This window comes from Ursus maritimus, unplaced genomic scaffold (genome assembly GCF_017311325.1).
Source record: "Ursus maritimus isolate PB19 unplaced genomic scaffold, ASM1731132v1 scaffold_11, whole genome shotgun sequence".
Classification (NCBI taxonomy): domain Eukaryota; kingdom Metazoa; phylum Chordata; class Mammalia; order Carnivora; family Ursidae; genus Ursus; species Ursus maritimus.
This window is the reverse complement of record NW_024423453.1, coordinates 59,768,808-59,787,801: the sequence shown is the minus strand read 5'-3', so window position 1 is coordinate 59,787,801 and position 18,994 is coordinate 59,768,808. Positions and strand designations below refer to the sequence as shown.

The 18,994-nt window shown below is 43.2% G+C and overlaps 1 long non-coding RNA gene across 3 annotated transcripts in view; it reads left to right on the top strand.

The window, feature by feature from the left end:
- Window positions 1-18,305, top strand: part of LOC103675922 — a 35,461-nt gene extending 17,156 nt beyond the window's left edge. For 2 of the 3 annotated variants that reach the window (XR_571953.2, XR_005833925.1), the window contains 4 exons: window positions 13,859-14,018; window positions 16,580-16,642; window positions 16,924-16,961; window positions 18,024-18,305. This is a non-coding gene — a long non-coding RNA (uncharacterized LOC103675922). Of the gene's footprint in view, window positions 1-6,029; window positions 6,223-13,858; window positions 14,019-16,579; window positions 16,643-16,923; window positions 16,962-18,023 lie in introns of those variants that run through there. The other variant, XR_571951.2, reaches the window with a different exon arrangement.
- The last annotated feature ends 689 nt before the right edge of the window (window positions 18,306-18,994 follow it).

Sequence of the window (18,994 nt, the reverse complement as noted above, 5' to 3'; positions counted from 1 at the left end):
GGGGGGGGGGGTGGGCGCACCCCGCACGTCGCGGGGGAGCCGGGCTCGCGGGCGCCGGGCGGGCCCCGTGACCCGCCGTCGTAAGAATGCTTCAGATCCAACCCGGGCTCGTTTCCGTGACGCAGGAAACATCTGGGGAGTTTGCGCCGGGCGTTTGGGAAAGTACTTACTTCCGAACTTGGCGCGAAGGTGTCCTAGGATCCAGACACACGCAGGCCTGAACGGGGGGGATGGGGCCGGCACGGGGTGGCAGCCCTGCCAGCTGCCAGGGTGCACGCTGGAGAGCGAACCGGTGGCGAGCACTTGGGTGAAGGACGAATTAAACACTTAGAGCCCGGTCCGTTCGTTCTGGCCTCATTGTTTTAATGTCTGTAGTACTTAGGCACAGTTTGAGAAAGAATAATGTCTTTACTTTCAGAAAAAACATCAAAGACCAGGGGCTGCTCAATATGGAGCACATATGGTAGTCTCCGAAGGCCTTGCCTGCCAAAACATGTTTCTCAGTATTTTTCTCCTTTCCTTTTTCGGTCCCACCACCCCCATCTTTTTTTTTTTTTTTTTTTTTCTCCCCAAATGGGAGGGAGCCACGGGCTCCGGTTACCTAGGACGTGTAGCGTTCACTGGAGGCAGTTGGCGGCTGTGCTGACCGATCAATGAGGCCTTTCAGGAACTGAATGCAGCCCAGGACTGGAACCTTGAAGACGGGCCGGCTGGGTGCAGAAGCCAGGCCGGGGAGGCCGTGACTCGCCCAGAACTCAGAGCCGGCTGAGGTATTGAGGCATTATCAGATTCAGAGGTTGTAGGGTCGCTTGCGGCATAGTATCTGAAAAAGCACGTTTTCCTCTTAGTGCTTCCTTAATGTGGTCGTTACACTGGCTGAATCCCCAGGCCTTAGTACAGTGCTCGAATAGGGGGCCCTTAAATATTTATTGAATGAATGGTGAACTAAGTGAAGGCAATAGCCTGCAAAGTACGTTTTTACTCAGTGTAAACAAGAGTTAGTTGCAAAGTTCCTCTTCTTCTTTAACTGCTATTATTATTATTACTACTCTCCCAGTTTTTAAAATTATTTAGCAGAGAGAGGCAGGGAACAGCTGGCTAAAAGTTCAGGAGGTTTGCTTCAGGAATTTCTCAAGAAGAAATCTCAGAATGTCAGGGGTCATTAATGTGATGTAGTTCAACTTCTGAATTTCTCTGAAGATGAACTGAGACCCAGAAAGGTAGTTACTTGTTCAGGGCACATAGCTGGGATGGGGCTGGGGAAGAGCCTTCTTCCCCGAGCCTAGTGCCCACAGGGCTCACTACCTCACATTAACCTCAAGGGAAGGACAAGCTGGATAATTTCCTTTTAGCTTCTCCCATTAAATGGATTCCTATCATCACCTCTGAAAAAGGATGTTCTCCTTCAGCAAATTTACATGGAAGTTTAGTATTAAAAGCAGGGGTAAATTCTTGGGGCTCCCATTTAAAAGAAGAAGCATGCTGTCGCCAGAACTTGCAGCTTTTTCTAATGCAATATTAATGATGGTGGGGGAAGAAAATACATCCCACATGGAGCTGATTAAACATGAATCTTATCACATCTTCCAGTGTTCTGATGCCATATACGACTTATACGCAGGGACCAGTGGGCAAATTACCTGACAAGTAGTTCGAAAATCTGGGCTTTAGACCTGGCTTTGCCATCAGCCTGCTGCATATCTTGACCAGTCAATTTTGCTGGATCTATTTCTCTCTCTCTCTCTCTCATATATGTATACACACACACGTATGTGTGTATTAGGTGTCGATAATATATACATATATATTAATTTTTCATCAAGGTGATCTGTTCATAAATCCAATTTCTGTTCTTATATTCTCTTATGTATCAACATACAGTGAGTCCCTTACCCATACCAGATGGAAAAACAAGAGTCAACACTAGAACCCTTCTTGTATTAGTACTGAGTGAATATTAAACTTGCAAAGGGCTTTAGAAATGCTTCTGCCCCTTCATCCTGGAGCCGGGAGAGCTGATTTCCCCATGCCCACGTTGCATAGTTGGAGAGCCCATGTTAGCTTCCTGCTCAGGAAGAGAGTTCCTACTCCCTGAAGAGAGTTACTGCAAATATGGGGATCTACCAGTCTCAGTGACAGGTTTAGATGAGCATGGATCAGTTAGGTTTTTTAAAAAAAAGTTTAAGATTTTTTTTTAATTTTTAAGCAATCGCTACATCCAATGTGGGGCTCGAGCTCAGAACCCTGAGGTCAAGAGTTGCATGCTCTACTGACTGAGCCAGCCAGCTCCGCTGTCCCCCCTCCCCAGCATGGATCAATTCTTTAGGATGCTTCTTTCTACTACCCATTCATCCACATTCCTCACCCCACTTTGTCTTTCAAATCAGGAATAACTTAGCCAGAATATAATAATCTTAGGTTCAGGAGGGTGAATTTATTTTATTTTATTTTTTTAAAGATTTTATTTATTTATTCAACAGAGATAGAGACAGCCAGTGAGAGAGGGAACACAAGCAGGGGGAGTGGGAGAGGAAGAAGCAGGCTCATAGCGGAGGAGCCTGATGTGGGGCTCGATCCTATAACGCCAGGATCACGCCCTGAGCCTAAGGCAGACCCTTAACCTCTGTGCCACCCAGGCGCCCCCAGGAGGGTGAATTTAAAGCAGAACTGAAGTCCGTACTATTTTACTTGGGCAGTGGTTCTTTAAGCATATCAGCTCTGTTGCATGAGACTTGAAGCCTTCAAGGCCCATTGGGACAAAGATTAGGGTTCCTCTAATGAGAGTATAGCAGCTAGTCTTAACTTGTTTTTAGAGTCTCGAATCCAACATAAACCCTAGTCAAATTTAATATGAGGCAAAGTAATAATTAGAATAATGCCAATGTTCAGAATTATATTCAACTGACCCTTTCCCCTCACACAGCAAACTCCCAAATTATCAATGTTGGGGTGAGTTGGCAGAGGGGCTAACAAATTATTCACCTTTAAGAATAAGACAGTAAAGCTGTTCTTACTTGCTTTGGGGGAGCACCTTCTTGATGTAATAAAATGACTTGGGGAACTGTTTGCCACATTGAAAATTAAGTCTAGGGTGCTTTCTCCCTCCTGCATGGCTGGCCCTGGTTGACCTTGACTAGCCTGATGCTGCCTGGTTGGAATCCAGAGTGTTTTAAGGACCAACAGTTATGATGTGTTTTCCTTGGGTATGGAGTGGGACAGGCAATTTCTCTGCACTGACACTGTCTTTTCCTCTGTCACCTTCCTGCTGGGGACCTTGATGACTTGGGGGCTTAAACAACCCCACCTAGTACCAGGTTTGAGGGAATCTCTGTCATCAGGGACTTAGGTATGTGTAAGTGGGCTGCCCAGCCCAGATGGCCACTCTAGGATGTTGTCCTAGGCATGCAGAGAAAAGATGGAGCTGAAAATTCAGCCAACTGGAGGTTGACATGTTGCCTCTTGTGTTTAAATCTGGCGAATAATGTAAATTGTTCTTTGTGGCTATAGCTGTGCAATATTGTAGAAGGAGGTCCTCTGCCATTCGTCTTAAAACATCATCCTCAGGATCCTGTTTTGGACCTCTTCTTATATGAAAACCTCTCCCTGAGCCATAATCAGAATACTGACTTCCTGAGGTTGTTAAATGAGAAAATCTACTAAAAATTCTCTTTCCACAGTGCCAGACACATAGCAAGTACTCAATGCATGTTTGCAATTATTATTATTATTAACCATATTATGATTTCATTTGGTGTTAACGACATAGTTGTCTACAATTCAGACCTTTTCTCAGAACACTAGACCTGAATATCCCCCCTACTGGAGGTCATTTACATGTAGACAGACTTAGATTTGTAAGACCCACTATGCTTAAAACAGATTGGATTTCTAGTCCCAGTTGCACAGTCTCTGAGCGACACCACCGCCAATCAGGAGCTCAGACCAGCTGCCTGACAACTGTCACCAGGTCCTCATAAATAGCTCAAATCCCCCGCCCACAACCTCCTGCCTTAGTAATGACAAATACTGAGTTTTGCCTGTATCATTCCATCATTTCTCCTACATCACACTCTCCAGTCTGTCCTCACAGCAGCTGGAGTGGTCTTTGTGTAATGCAATTTGATCATGTCAATGCCCTACTTTAAATCTTTTATGCATTCCCCATAGACATCAGGAAAACCCAAATGCTGAGCCTATAATGCTCTTTATAGTCTCCTTTCTCACCACTTTCCCTTCATGCCTGCTAAGCCCTGGCTCTGTTGAACTACACTGAGGTGTTTTTGTTGTTGTTGTGTTGTTTTGTTTTGTTTTTTGCCTTCATGTCTTTGCACATGTTGTCTCTCTACCTGGTACCCAGTTCCCTCCTTCATCAGACTCCTGCTGTTTGTCCTTCAAGATTCAGCCTGTGTGTTCTCTTCTTGGAAGCTTTCACCAAGCCCCAGGCTGATTACAGAGTTTTTCTCTACAGAGTTTTATAGGATTATAATTGCTTTCTCTTCTCCACTAGGTGTGAGTTCCTTGAGGGCAGTGGACTAAAGCTTTAATCTGTGTGGCCACAAGGCTTTCGTGCCTGACCCACAGTAGGTGTTTATCACATGTTTGCTGAATATGAGAGTGACCCAGGATTAGAGTAAATACTGGGTCTGTGGCTTCATATCATCAAAATTTGGGGGAAGTTATTTTTCTGAGTCTCACTCTTCTCATCTGTAAAACGGGGACTAACCATACCCCCTGATACTGTGAAGATTAAATGAAAAGTGAATGCAAGTCTTCTGTAAACTGTGCAGCACTGTACCTTAGTCATTGTTTTAAGTACAGACCCACATTTCCCATGCGTTTTCATACGTGCACTTAATGTGTACCTATTGTATGCATCCATATGTCTGTGTTTGTGTACCTGCATGGTTACATGGAAAGGCAGTTTCCAAACATAGCTTTCTCTAGATTCTACCCTTTATTTATTTATTTTTAAAGATTTTATTCATTTATTTGAGAGTTAGAGAGAGAGAGAGCACAAGCAGGCACAGCGACAGGCAGAGAGAGGGAGAAACAGGCTCTCCACTGAGCCGGGAGCCCAACGCAGGGCTCCACCCCAGGACCCCAGGACCAGGACCCGAGCTGAACACAGACGCCTAACCGACTGAGCCACCAGGCACCCCCAGATCCCACCCTTTAAAAGGCTTGCTGAATAGGTGGATAAATACTTTCGATAACTAGTCCAGGTTCTAGATAAAGCTGTTTGTAGCAGTGGCCTCCAATTTGCAGCCATCCTGTAGCATCATTATATCCAAACACACAAACACGAAAGGTGCAAATTTATAGAGCCCATTACTATTTTTACTGTGACTATGACTGTACCTTCCTACTCAAACGGTAACATTGAAGCACTTTCCCGCCAGGTTTTCATTTTATTTTTACATGGGTCACTTGGAGCAGTGATGGATGGCATTGTTTATCTCATTTTGCACGTGAACAAACGGAGACACCGAAGATTCGTTGAACAACATGCCTTCTTTCCAATGTTGCAACCGAATGGAGATCAGAACCCTCGGAAGCCCTTTCTCCTGTCTTTTTTCTTTTTCCAAGGGTCAGCGTAGGAAGTTTGCACGGAATAAGTGATTGCTACAACCGAGCCAGAGCTGACCAAGGTGTAAACTGACGCGTGCTTATGTATAACGCTTTGAGTTGCCACAGTTACTCGTGCACCTTGGACCTGCCTTAAATGTGGAATCCGCTATTCTCACATCAGCTCCCAGTTTTTTTCAATTCCCGGCAGGGTAATTGCCTCTCCTTCCGTAGCGCGCCCTTGCCAGCTGCCCGGCTGCCTCTGGGGGCTTTGAAGTGGAGGGCGCACCGGGGCTTTCTAAACACCGCCCGCGCCCGCGGTGGAGAGGAGCGCGCAGGGTCTTCTTCAACCTCCTGCACTTCCTGATCCCGTTCTTCTTTAAAAAGCCAGGTGGCGCCAACTCTCAACCCCTGCGAGAGCTGGAGGCTCCTCCTTCCCTAGTGGGAAGGAGCGGTGGAGGAAGAGCTCCGTCTCAGGCTGGCGCTTTCGCTCTGCGCCCTGGGCTCTGCGGAGACATGTGCTTGCCTCTTCTTCCGCGCCCCTCGCAGGATGACGGCAAGCCCAAAGGGAAACGAGGTGTCCTGTGTGCCACATGGAGCTTGGGGAACGGAAATAATTAAAGCCATGAGGTTTCCTGGCTCTTCGCGGTGTTTACGGTGGGTTTTGATTTGGGGAAGGAGAGCGAGGAGAGGTTAAGGCCGGTTCCAATTTGCCGGCATCCTGTATCTGTCTGTGCAGCAGATGACGCGTGGGGCCGGGAGGGCGCTCGAGCCTCGGTGCGCGCGTAGCCGTGGGTGCAGGATCGTGTCTCTGTGTGTCGTGTGTAGTGGCCTACTTATTCCTAAGTAACAGAGTAGGTGCATGTTTATTTAAAAAAAAAAAAAAATAGAATTCCTCCCAGCTGCGAATGGTGGGCTTTGAGGTTCCCTCATATGACAGCTGAGGGTCTGAATCTATTATGGAGGGCACACGTTTCAATTTTCAAACCCCATTTTTTATCCTTGAAATGTTTCCAGTCTTTGAACTACTGTTATTTAACAGGAAGAAGGGAGAAACTCCATTATAAGAGCATATCGATTTCCTTGATCTAAACCAAAATCACTGAATTAAAAAATGTTTGTTGAAACTTACAAAATAACTATTAATCCGGTAACGAAAATTTAGCCATACGCGTGTGCTGCTGTTGCAAATCGTCACCAAATTTGAAGTTAAGATGAATTCAATAAAAGTAAGGGTTGTTGTGTGTGTTTTTTAATTCACTGGAACATTAAGAGTAGAGTTGGTATTATGGCCTATAGCAATTTTAAGATTTTAATTGAAAAGACAGTAACATACATACAAACACACAGAGCACTCAGCAACCTCAGTAATGATGACAGTGTGCTATTAATGCTGCTTTTTATATGGTGCTGGTGGTGTGTTTATTACAGCGTGTGCTCCAGAGCAGTGTTGTTCATACTGCAGGTTGCCAACCATTAGTAACTCATGAAATCGACACTGCGGGATTTGAGCAGGATTTTTTTTTAAAAATGAAATAGAAAAAAAATAAAAAATATCAGAAGGATGTAAGAATACATATTCTTTCACAAATCGTTTTTTCCCATTTTTGTGTATATATGTCCTGAATCGCAGGGTAAAATGTCTTTCTTATTATGGCTTACATTTAAAAAGGAGTTTGAAAGCTGTGATTTTTAATTAAAAATTTATTTTATTTTATTTTTTAAATAATAATTAGCCCAGTGAGGGGCTGGAACACACAACCCCGAGATCAAGAGTCCCATGCTCTACTTGAGTGAGCCAGCACCCCCGCACCCCAGGGTATTCAATTTTAAAATCTCAACCTGGTGGGTTCTTTCCTGATTATGAGGGTTACACGGATAAGAGATGGAGTCAGGCTTAGGGCCCCGGGGAGAAGACTGGCAAGAAAGAATGACTGGAGCACAGGTGGTGAGGAAGATTACCATAGGAACCCTGGAGCAAAGCCCAAAGCATTAGCCTGCTTATTCAGACTGGGTGTGGGAGGGTGGTCCATTTCTCCCAAAGGGTGGAGGAGGGGTGGCTGGAGTTAAGTACTTTGGTAAGGGGACCCACTATCTTAACAGGAGCAGAAAGAATAGCCTTGAACCAGGAGAAGTCAGTTAGGAGCTCAATGATTGATGTTGGGTTGTAGGAACGCTTTTGTCCCTGCACTTCTTCCCAGTCTCAGTATCGAAGAGGAGCAGATCCTACCGTCCCTTTATTAGGGTCGATTGAACCATATTTACTAGAAGCCAGGTCATGTTATGTTTAAAGGCAATGGCTCCCTTTGGCTCTTTCTCCTAGTTCCTGGTAAGTGGACCTGCTAGGTACCGTCTGCCCTAAGGGATGACATGTAAGGGTTGACATCCCTTTCCCACTCCAAATACCAGGGCTAGTTCGCTGAGCCAAGACCCAGCTTGGGTGTGGCCTTCCTTTTCTCTCTTCACCTGGAAACATGCTGCTCACAGCTTTGGGTTCCTGTATCCCGTGGCCAGCCAGAGGGAAAGGAGATGTTGATTTAGACTTCAGAGGAGAGGACCTACCATAGGCTCCATTTAGCTTGACTAGAGCTCTGTGCTGAGACAGATGCTGGTTTTGCCTCTAGTAATCAAGAGGGCATCGTTTTCCATTTTCTGTTGTTCCAGAAATGTCTAATTTCCTATAGCAGTTCTCAAGCTTTAGCATGCATCAGAGTCAGCTGGGAGGCTTGTTACACCCCTGATTGCTGGGCGCCACACCTAGTTTTGATTCACCAGGTCTGGGGTGGGGCTTGAGAATTTGCCGTTCTAACAAGTTCCCAAGTAAGGCTGCTGCTGCCCCAGGACCAGACCTTGAGAACCATTGCTCCATAAAATTCTGAGAAGGGTGTGGAATAGGAAGGTGACTTGCAGGGCCAAACAAAAACACTCCTGAGTTTTGGGCCCTAATGCCATCTTAATTCCATGAACCCCGCACCCCCACCCCAAGCCAATCATCCAACAATCAAGGCTGCCAGGAGATCTGAACCAGAGGAGGGTGACTCCAGCAACAACGCCAGCTCCCAGTGGTTGGTTTGGGGGCTGTCCATCTTGAAGGGCTCTCAGGAGAGTATGGGTTTGGGGCACCTTATTCCTGGACAGACCACGAAGAAAAGTGATTCATTGTACAGTCCCCGTAGGACTGCTAGTTACTACCTATCCACTCACCACCCCTAAGTTTCTCCATGATCTTGTATTACAGGGCCCGGGAGTGTAAAAACCAATTCCTCGTCACCTTTGCAGCTAGAATCCAAGGTGCACTGTACGTTCTGATAATTAAATGCAGTCACACAGGATTGAAAGGCAAAAAAGAGGAGCACACTCTCTTCCTTTAGCTTGTGGGTGCACAAGAAGACTCTGGAAGGCATGAGTATGGGCAGTGGCTGCATTCCATGGTCCACTGTCTGTCTGGTCACCAGCCTTGTGGTTATGGGGGCTCTGATGGCTTCCCCTGACTCGATGGCTTCCCCTGACTCGATGGCTTTCTCCAACTTGATAACTTGTATTTAATCTCTCTGAGCTCAAAAGATCTAGATTGTCTTCTGTTTCCTGTATTGAATCCTGACCGATCCAGCGAACAAGGCTGTTTGGGTGCTTTGCACCGAGGTCTGGATGAGTGTGGGCGGAGGGTAGTAGAGACCCTGCAGGTGGTGAGATGACCGTCCTCAGCGGGGGGCAATTCGGGAGCACTGAGCCTGATCCCAGCGAGCCTGCCTGGAATCCAGACCTCTGGTGGGTGAAGAGATGAGCGTGCTGAATCGCTGTCATCTTGTTCTGCCTCTCTCTAGCAACAAAGCCTCACTTCTGCTGGCACCCCCTCCTGATTTTCATAGCAAAGCAGGGCAAACAGCAGTTTTTGGAGCGTTCAGGCAGACATTTTTACTAGGGCTCAATGACTGCCCGCCCGTTTCGAAACTTGATTGTTACCGCCCCGTGCTGTGCTCTAGTATCGGGGCACTCACTCCGGGAAGAGGTTATAACCAATTAAGGGAAGATAATGAGTTTTCAGTTTCCAGCCTGAGAATGAATGATGAGTTACTTGGGCAAGTCTGCTTCCCTCAGTGTGATCTGGGAGCTGAGTGGACCTTGCAAATTTCTGCTGCAGCACGGAGAGTAGGGCTGTCCCCTCTGCCCACCTTGTTGCCTAAACCCCACCTTAGAGCCCTGCACCTGCAGATATTATTCAGGAGCTGATTCTTTGACTTCTCAATTCTTCCTGAGCAGAGACGAGACCGAATATACGTCACTTAACTAATTTTTGTCCAGAAGGAACTGACGGCTCCGGCAACTGTCACTGTTCCCAAATGCATGGTCCCGCCCCCTGCAGGAGGCGCACACAGCCCCACTCTGTGGCTTGCAGCTGTGGTCATGTGAGACTGGCGCTGGCCAATGACGTCAGAGTGGAAATGACTGTCTTTGGTCCTTAGTCCCTCTAAACGCATGTCAGCAGTGATGCAGATACTTACAGGTGGCTCCAGATAGAGGCCGGGGGCCCCGAGTGAAGAAGGTGGAGCAGGGCTGTCGGAATCCAGAGTGCACATGTTGCTAAAACTTACGTTTTTATATTAATTCTGTACTAGTTAATTTACTTCCGTGAAGGAATTGGCATTCTAGAAGCCTAATACATCACACCTCTTGTCCAGCCCAGAGTTTGGTCCCAGGGGGCTGGAATGGGCACACTCAGGTCTTTCTTCCCAAGGTATCAATCAAATCGCCCCTCCTCCTTCACTGGGGCTGGAGGGTTGCTCCAAAGGAGGTCCAACCCCGGAAAACTTTAGGCAAGGGAACTAGAGGTTTCTGAAGAGATTTTGTTACTGTAGAATTTTATCACTCCACGTATCTAAAAGAATTTGCCAGAAATAGAAATATCAGGAGAAGCCATAAAAACATTAATTTTTGTCTCATTTTTATTCTTGCATATTTGAAAGCGGTGGGAGGGCATTGAAATAAGTTTAGATAATGGTAATCCTAATGGTTACATTAAATAGAGGTAATTTATTAGCACATAGGTGCGATAGGAAAGCAACTCCATGGGAAACGAGAACCAAGGCTTGAAGGTTAATACGACTGACTTTCTGCCAAGACATCCCTTGCTCCAAGGGCCTGGCTCATTGTTAATTGACGGCCTGTGGCTCCCAGCACAGTGCTCTACTCTGGCTGCTAGGCCAGAGGGAAAAGGGCTTGTTTTGAAATCCAGTGTTCTTAATGAAGCTGATCCCGACCCTGAAATGTGCAAGAAAATCATCTGAAAGTGTGATGAAAAACTGGCCTATTGAAAAGTCAAGTGACCTTTCCAGTGTTGATTTTAAAATAATAGATTTGTTTTATTTGACACTTTGGTAAATGCTGTAATAAAACCTAGCAAGGTCAAAGAAATTATCCAGTGTGTTTTGTGCCCTGCAGCCTGGGCTATCTAAACTGTATGCTTGCAAATAAGCATCATTATTAGTGAAACTTTGTTGCAAATTTTGGCATGGACTGTTTTGGAGTGTCAGACTTTAAGGCGCTATCACAGAATTGGCAAGATTCGAGGGATTTTTTTTTACTGATTTAATAACATTTTTCTTTATTGTCCCCATAATCACCTGCTTTATGCACTGTGGCTAGAGCTGATGTTGCAACTGGTAATTTTCTTAGAAGCCAAATCCATTTATATTTTTCCATCTTTTGATTTCCATCATTTCTGGGAATTGTTAGTAGATGGAATAAAAAGAGAATACATTATAAACAATTCAAAACACCAAAAACAAAATTCCTTGGACCTTTTACAGATACCACACATGCAAATAAATGTGGCTTTGCATTCCAATGGCATTCGAGTAGGGATTACATTTTCCTCATTAACCTCTTTCTTAACCAAACAGTATTGTTTTTCAAGCCTGTTTTATAGAAATCAAGTTTGACATTTTAAATTAATTCACACTGACTCAGATCAAATGAAGAGGTAGACTGTCTTCTTTTGATCCGGGTCCTCTGTGCAGTCCTGGTTGAACTGTACCAAAGCAGCCAGTTGGTTTAGGGTGAAATCGGGAGATTGTGTTGCTTGCAAAACCAAAACATTTAAAGTACTAGGTGTGGTTTTTACTGCATTTCTAAGGAAAGAGTGGAAGGAGCGATCACCATGTACACCTGTGGTCTGAACGTGCCTGCTTTCCTGGGGCAGACCATTTATAAAATGAATGTACTTATTTCTAATTGAAAGAATACTCAATCTGTTTTCCATCAGTCATAACCAATAATTCCTCTGCTAATATGTGGACCTTAATTTGAAGCAGTGGGAATCTTCTCTTTCCTCCAGGAAAGTCACAGAGTTGTTTAGAAAGATTGCACAATGTTGGAAGAAGCAGAAATGTAACTGGATTATATTTTAAACTTCTGCAAACACTGGTGCATGAATCTGCAATTTGTGCAGTATACATTGTTTTCAGCGTCGATATTGGAGCACGGGTGATGAAATGTGTGTGTGTGTGTGTGTGTGTGTGTATAGGTGTTGTCTATCTCAGTAAAATGAAAGAGACATGAAAGTAACTCTCAGTCCGAGTTAAACCCACCAATTTTAGGAGATCCTGTTATCAGTGGTGTTCACTCTGCCATTAGCTCTTTCTCGTTGGCAGTCATTCTGTTTCATTCCACCATCTTCTCATGTATTGTTTTTAGACTTCCATAATCCTGGCTCAAGATGGCATGAGTTAGCGTTGGAGAGAGAACCAACGCTAGTTTTCTTAGCGTCCACGGTTTCAAAACACACTCTTTAACGTTACTTGACACCCTTGTCTACATGTGCTTTCTTTAGAAAGTGGGAAAATACGTTATTGAGAGTTTGTCAGATGAAACCATATTGCCAAACATTTGCAAAACTGAATTATTGACAAAATGCATGTGATTCTTAAACGGCCTGCTTAATTGAAAGCAGTTGCAGTGTTTCAACATGAGAATGTGGCTTATCCTTTCTGTTGTCTATCTCTTTTTAGATTGCTATAGAACATACCTCTGGACTTCCACTGTCCCCAGACAGCCGTTTCTACACAGCTAACTCAGACCAGATTAGAGCTAGAGTTTTAGGACGCTCTATGCCTTTTATTTCTTGAGCAAGCATTCCGGAAAATCGCATCCTCATGTTCTCCCACGGTCACCTCTAATTCATGGGAGGCTGAATTCCCGCGCATGCCCAGAGTGCCCGGCACAGCCTTCCAGGTTGCGCAGTCACGCTTGTCCGCTCCCCGCCTGCGCGGTGCTTGCCGAGACGCAGCGGTGCCCTCGGTAGGGCGTCTGAGGAGACGCTCCTCCAAGCCATGCAGCTCTAGGGCTGATGTGTTGCTCACTCTTAAATGTCCCCGTTTGGCTGACATTTAGCTCACCTCTGAGAATGACACTATGATCAGCTCTGCCACTAACCAGAAACAAGGCTCTTTCTATGGTGGAAGAACAGTCCGCCTCAGGGAAAATTGCACGTGCACACTCGGTGATCGTTATTAACAATTAGAACTGAAGATGTAAAAAAAAGCCCAAAAGGCGTGCTGTGTGTGATGTGTGGTAAGGGGGAATTTTTCAAAAATCTGATGTATGTGACATCTCAATTGCCTTTTGACTAACAGAGAAGGGGCATCCTGAGGACTGACCGAGGAAGGAGAAAAAAAAATTGTGCTTCATTTTGTCATTTTTAATATACTTCCTTTATCAAATGACTCCCTTAATTAACAAGAAAAACCATCAAGGGCAATGTAGTTAGTTCATCTTCATTTGGAATTTCAGAAAAACGAATGCCCCAAACTGTCTTCTGAACTTTTCAAAGGACCTTTAGCTTTGGGGCTTCATCTTGTTTAAAGATGTTAGAGCTGTGTTGAGATTAATATCAACAATCAGAAAGCAATATCGTGGTTCTGGTTGTCATTATCCTGTTTAGACACGCTAGAACTAGATTGCCTGTGTTAAAACTTAATGGACTAGAGAAGAGAAGCATCCAGAATCTTAATGATGGGGGCTCCCACTATCCAGGCATTGCCAGATGTCTCAATTTCTAAACTCAGAACATCTGATAAATCCACGATTTGCCTCGCTTAGTGTTCTCGGTCCTGGATGCACATTAAAATAATCCCAGAATTAAATATATAGATATTGACAGGCAGGCTCCACCCTTCTAATTAAAGCGGAATCTCTCAGGGTAGGGCCCCGGACTTCTTTTTTAAGTGCCCCCGAGGGATTTGAATGTGCAGCCAGGTTGAAAATCACTAACCCACATGATAATTTCATCTTTCAGAAGGGAGAGGAAGTGATGAAGAGGATTAACACCCTGCTTCTAATTCTGGCCAACTCGGAGGCCCTGCATGGAAAATCAGAAGTGACAGGAATCCTGGAAGAGGGCCACCTGGCCATCAGAAAATTCCAGAGGGATGTGGTCACTGCCAGACACACACTTGGTTAGTTGGAGTTTTAAAATATCTCAGGAAATTATAAAAGCCTGACTTTGACCCCCCCCCCCCCCGGCTGAGATTCCAAAAAGAAGCAGGGGAGAGCCCTCAAAATAAAATTTGGATGCTACTATTGTAAATGGTCCTAGACAGGGGGGAAAACGAAGAAAAGAAAAAGGAAGGAGGTAGCCAAAAAGATTTAGTGTCTTCATGCAGGAAGGTGTCTGCTGAGAGCAGATATATTTTTAAATGGTATATATAAAATGTGAAAGATAATCTATAAAAACAAGCTGGATACAAAAACTCTGTCAGGAATATGTGAGAAAAAGAGTCAGAAAGATTAAATCCAGAAGGAGGCTAACATTCTAGATGATGAAGGGGGCTGTTTGAAACAAAAGCAAGAAAAGTGTAGAATCCATGCAGGGCTGTGATGGTGTTGGGTCGAGGTTATGTCAACGGTGAAAATACAAGGTGGCCACACCCTCAGACCCCGTTTTACTCTTTAGCTGAGAAAGGGCAGGACAAAGTTTGGGAAGAGGAATTGAGAAATAAGATCACTTAGGAGCAAATGCTAGCTGTCCTAAATAAATTCAAACACTGAAAGTAACAGACCAGAATATTATTAGAATTTTTGAATGAAGTGGCTTTCATCTTTAAAAAATATGGAGAATGAAAAGAAAAAAGGAAAAAAGTACAGAAAATGAAGAAGTATCTGAACACGGTTCCACATTTTTTTAAAAAGATTTTATTTATGTATTTGACACAGAGAAAGAGAGAGCGCGCACAAGAACAGGGAGTGATAGAGGGAGAAGCAGGCTCCCCACTGAGCCGGGAGCCCGATGCAGGACTCGATCCCAGGACTCAATCCCAGCACTTGATCCCAGGACTCGATCCCAGGACTCTGGGATCATGATCTGAGCCGAAGGTAGACGCTTAACTGACTGAGCCACCCAGGCACCCCACATTTTTTCAAAAGGAAAGTAGAAAAAGTATTTGAATTATAGACTCAAAAACCTGTTGATTCTTCAGTTCAAAAACCCTAGAATTTACTTTTAAGTGCAGTTTGAATGTAAGACTTGCCAAGTTAAATCCTACCCATGGTAAAGTTCATGAAGAGACCAGAGACAAGGAATCGTAAAATTTTAAATACTTTAACTTGAATTCAATTTACAACCCTTGAGAGTTAGATAAAAGTTAAATACGCTTTGAAATAGGTGGATATTCCACTATACCAAACTATCCAAAAACTTAGTGGCTCAAAGCAGCTACTATTAACTTGTTCACAATTCAGTTCTTCTCCTGCGTCCATCTGGGTGGTTCTCCTGCTGGTTTTGTCTGGGATCACTCAGGCGGCTTTGGTCATGTATAGCTTAACTTGGGCTAGATGGTCCAAGATGGTCTTTGTCACGTGTTTGCTGGTTGTTGCTGGCTGTCAGCTGAGCCACGTGTCTCCCTCAGAAGAGCCAGCACTGATTTACATGGTGGGGACAGCATTCCAAGAGAACCCCCGAGCAGAAGCTGCAAGATCAAGGCTTGGACGTCATATAACATCACTTTTGTCTCGTTCTAATGGGTCAGAGCAAGTCATAAGGCCACCTCTGATCAATGGTCAGGGAAATAGAAAATATCTTTAGGTGAGAAGTACTACAACTCATATACCCCATCTACCAAAAGTCTCCTCACAAAAATGCTTCTACATGCTTCTAAATATTTTAATTTCAGAGGATCCATGGATCCTTCCAACCCAAGTTAAGAGTCTTTAATCTATTCTAACCATTGCATGTTTAAATAAGGAAATTAAAGCCCAAAGAGACTTGCCCAATGTCAAGCAGGTATTTATATAATATACACGCCTGTAAGCGTGCCTATCATGTATGTGTTATAACTACCAGCCCTGTGCCATTGTCATTATGTCCAATCGCTAATCACCTTATTATTATAGGAAATGGATTTCAGCAATTTTAGAAATCACCATTTGACTACCCAATCATGATATCTTAAGACAAATGTATGCAGGGAAATATGAATGTTTTATTTAATTAGCATATTCTATACATACATTCAGATAGGAAAGTAGACTGGTTAAAATATATGTGAGGACTAAATTATTTAATTAATGTGCAAACAGGCACAGTTATCAGTTATTTATAAATGATGGACATTTCCTGAAGTCTGGTTCTCTTTTTACTGACAGGTACTCTCTATGCTTCAACAAACTCTTACCAAAAAGTTGTTACAACATATACTTTGTGATGAGCAAGATTGTTTTCACTTTTAAACCATCTACTTAAAAGTCATTCATTAATAAGAACAGCCAATAATCAATTCCACTGATTTTAACTTACAGAAATACCAGGCACTGTTGCCATTTCAAGTTTTTGGTTTTTTCCCTTATAAGATAAAGTTAACTAAAGGGAAAGTGGTGTGGTTTAATTTAAATTATTGCCTTTTTGTTTGTTGTTGCCAGTAGATGACTTTTCATGTGAGGACTGCAGGTATTACTTAAGTTTTTAAAAAATGATTAGTATTTATATATTCATTTACTTAAATTTCTTTGGTGAAATTGACAGGTTTATCTGGTCCACGTAGATGGAAGAAACTAGTTTAGACATCCAATTTTCAGACTAATAAAAGTAAGTTTTTTCTTTTTATCATAAAAATGCTCAAATATGCAGAGAAATAGAAAAAAATAGTACAATGAATACCCATGACCCAATACGTTTAATCAATAGTTATAATCATTTTGCCATCTTTGCTTCATCTGTTTTGTTGTTGTTGTTGGACTATTTTAATCACTCTAAGCACTTACATGTACATCTGCAAAAAATGAACACATCCTTTTACATAACAAAATTCTTTTTTTAAAGAATCTTCATTATTTTTTTTAAGATTTATTTATTTATTTATTTGACAGAAAGAGCGAGAGCGCGCGCACCCAAGGAGGCAGAGCAGGTGAGCAGAGGGAGAGGGAGAAGCAGGCTACCCACTCAGCAGGGAGCCCGATGCGAGGCTCAATCCCAGGACCCTGGGATCCTGACTCGAGCTGAGGGCAGGTGCTTAATGACTGAGCCACCCAGGTGCCCCAACATAACCAAATTCTAATCTATCCCACTTAAGAAATTAATATTAATTCCCTATTATCATGTAACACCCAGTCCATATTTAAATTGTAACATTGGTTTTATAGATTTTTTTTTTTCCAATTTAGAATCCAGTTGAGTAGCACATACAATAATTATGTCTTCGGTCTTTTTAAATCTAGAATAGCACATCCATACCCTTTTCACATTTTATGTTGACTTTTCGGAGAGGTGAGGCCAATTGTCTTATAGAATGCCTCAATTCTGGACTTTCGATTCTTTTGCTTTTCCATCTTCTGCCTATGCCTTACATCTAAAGTCTTGATGAAATTCAGGTTATACATTTTGAAGAATATTCCATAAGTGAGAGTATCTACTTCATAGTGCATGATATCAGCAGCACATTAAGTCTAGTTACCCCACTGTTGGGGACATCAGCTTTGATCATTGAGTTAATGTGATGGCAAACACAGCTCTTTTCACTAGTAAGATGCATTTTCTCCTTGTCAATTAGCAAGTCAATCAGTGGGGTGGTAGTTTGGCTCTATGAAAAATTCAGTTCCCTAAAGTTAGGTTGTTTTTTTGTTTTGTTTTGTTTTGTTTTTAAATAAGTTTTTATTATGTTATGTTAGGCACCATACAGGATATCCTTAGTTTTTGATGTAGTGTTGTTTTTTATTTGTTTTTTTAGACATAACTCATTGTGCTTTTGGTTTTATAAAGAATTATACTCAGCTTTTCAGAGCTTTCATCTAGCTAGGTATTTTCAACCTAAAATTACAAAATTCTCTGTTCATATCTTTGTCATTTTGGGTACCATTTTGGTTTACAAAAGTCATGCATATCGGGGCTAGTAAATTGGGCACTAGTGGGTTACCAGAGCCATGTGTTGTAGTTCTCTTACTCATTTTACTTTATGTTTACTACATGCCAGGTTATGGAGCTCTGTGGTGTTATGGAAGTGAATGGCATATTGCCATGAGTAATGAAGTGAGATCCCAGCAGTACCCACTGTACCAAGAAGCTGAGCGTTGACTGAAGGTCTGATGGCTTCTAGACTCTCACCATGAACTAACTGTGCCACACGTTGAAATTGAAATGTGGATCCCTTGGAATAACTTGTTTCCTGTTTTATGAAGGTCAGAGGGTGGGAGTGAAAACTTACCAGTAACCAAACATGGTGGTATCAAGCCTAATCAGAAATAAAAAAACTTCTAAAATCTGTGTCTGTTCATTTTCTTTATTCCATTGGTTTCGTTTCACCCTCATCTGTGATTCATTTGCCTTTCGTCATCTTCCACAATGGCTTCTGCGAGAATATCAGTCTTGAAACGTACAACATGGCTTACACCCACTTCAAACATTGTTTAAAATCTCATTTATTATTTTGTGCTGTGGTCTCACTTAAAGCCAACATTACTGAGACTGCAGAGCACATACCTTCAATTCCCAGGGTGAGAGGGGAAAGAGAGAGCAAGATTGAGCCAGAGGGAGAGTTAAAACTGTGAGAAGCTCCACAGACGGAGGAGGAAAACAAGAAAATTCAGAAGTCTTACAGGCAGCTGAAGTCTGGACACAAGAAAACTGGAAATTGCCCAAACCTGGACTCAGTAGAGTACAGAAATGTGATGAAGACCAGGAGCAGTATTTTTTCCAGCGAGAGGTTAGTTACTTAAGGACCACATGCCCAGGATTACAAGGATTTGCCTGAGTAGCCCAGGGAACACTTCTCTGCAGTAGGATTAGTGAAAGGGGGAGATGAGAGGCTAGTGAACCACCTATTATGAGAGACTATGTTTAGAACTTGAAATTAACACTGGGAATAATCATAGTAAATGGATATCAGCAAATGAAAGGTATAGTGACGAGGTATTCTATTTTTCTACTGAGCTTAAATTTTCAGAT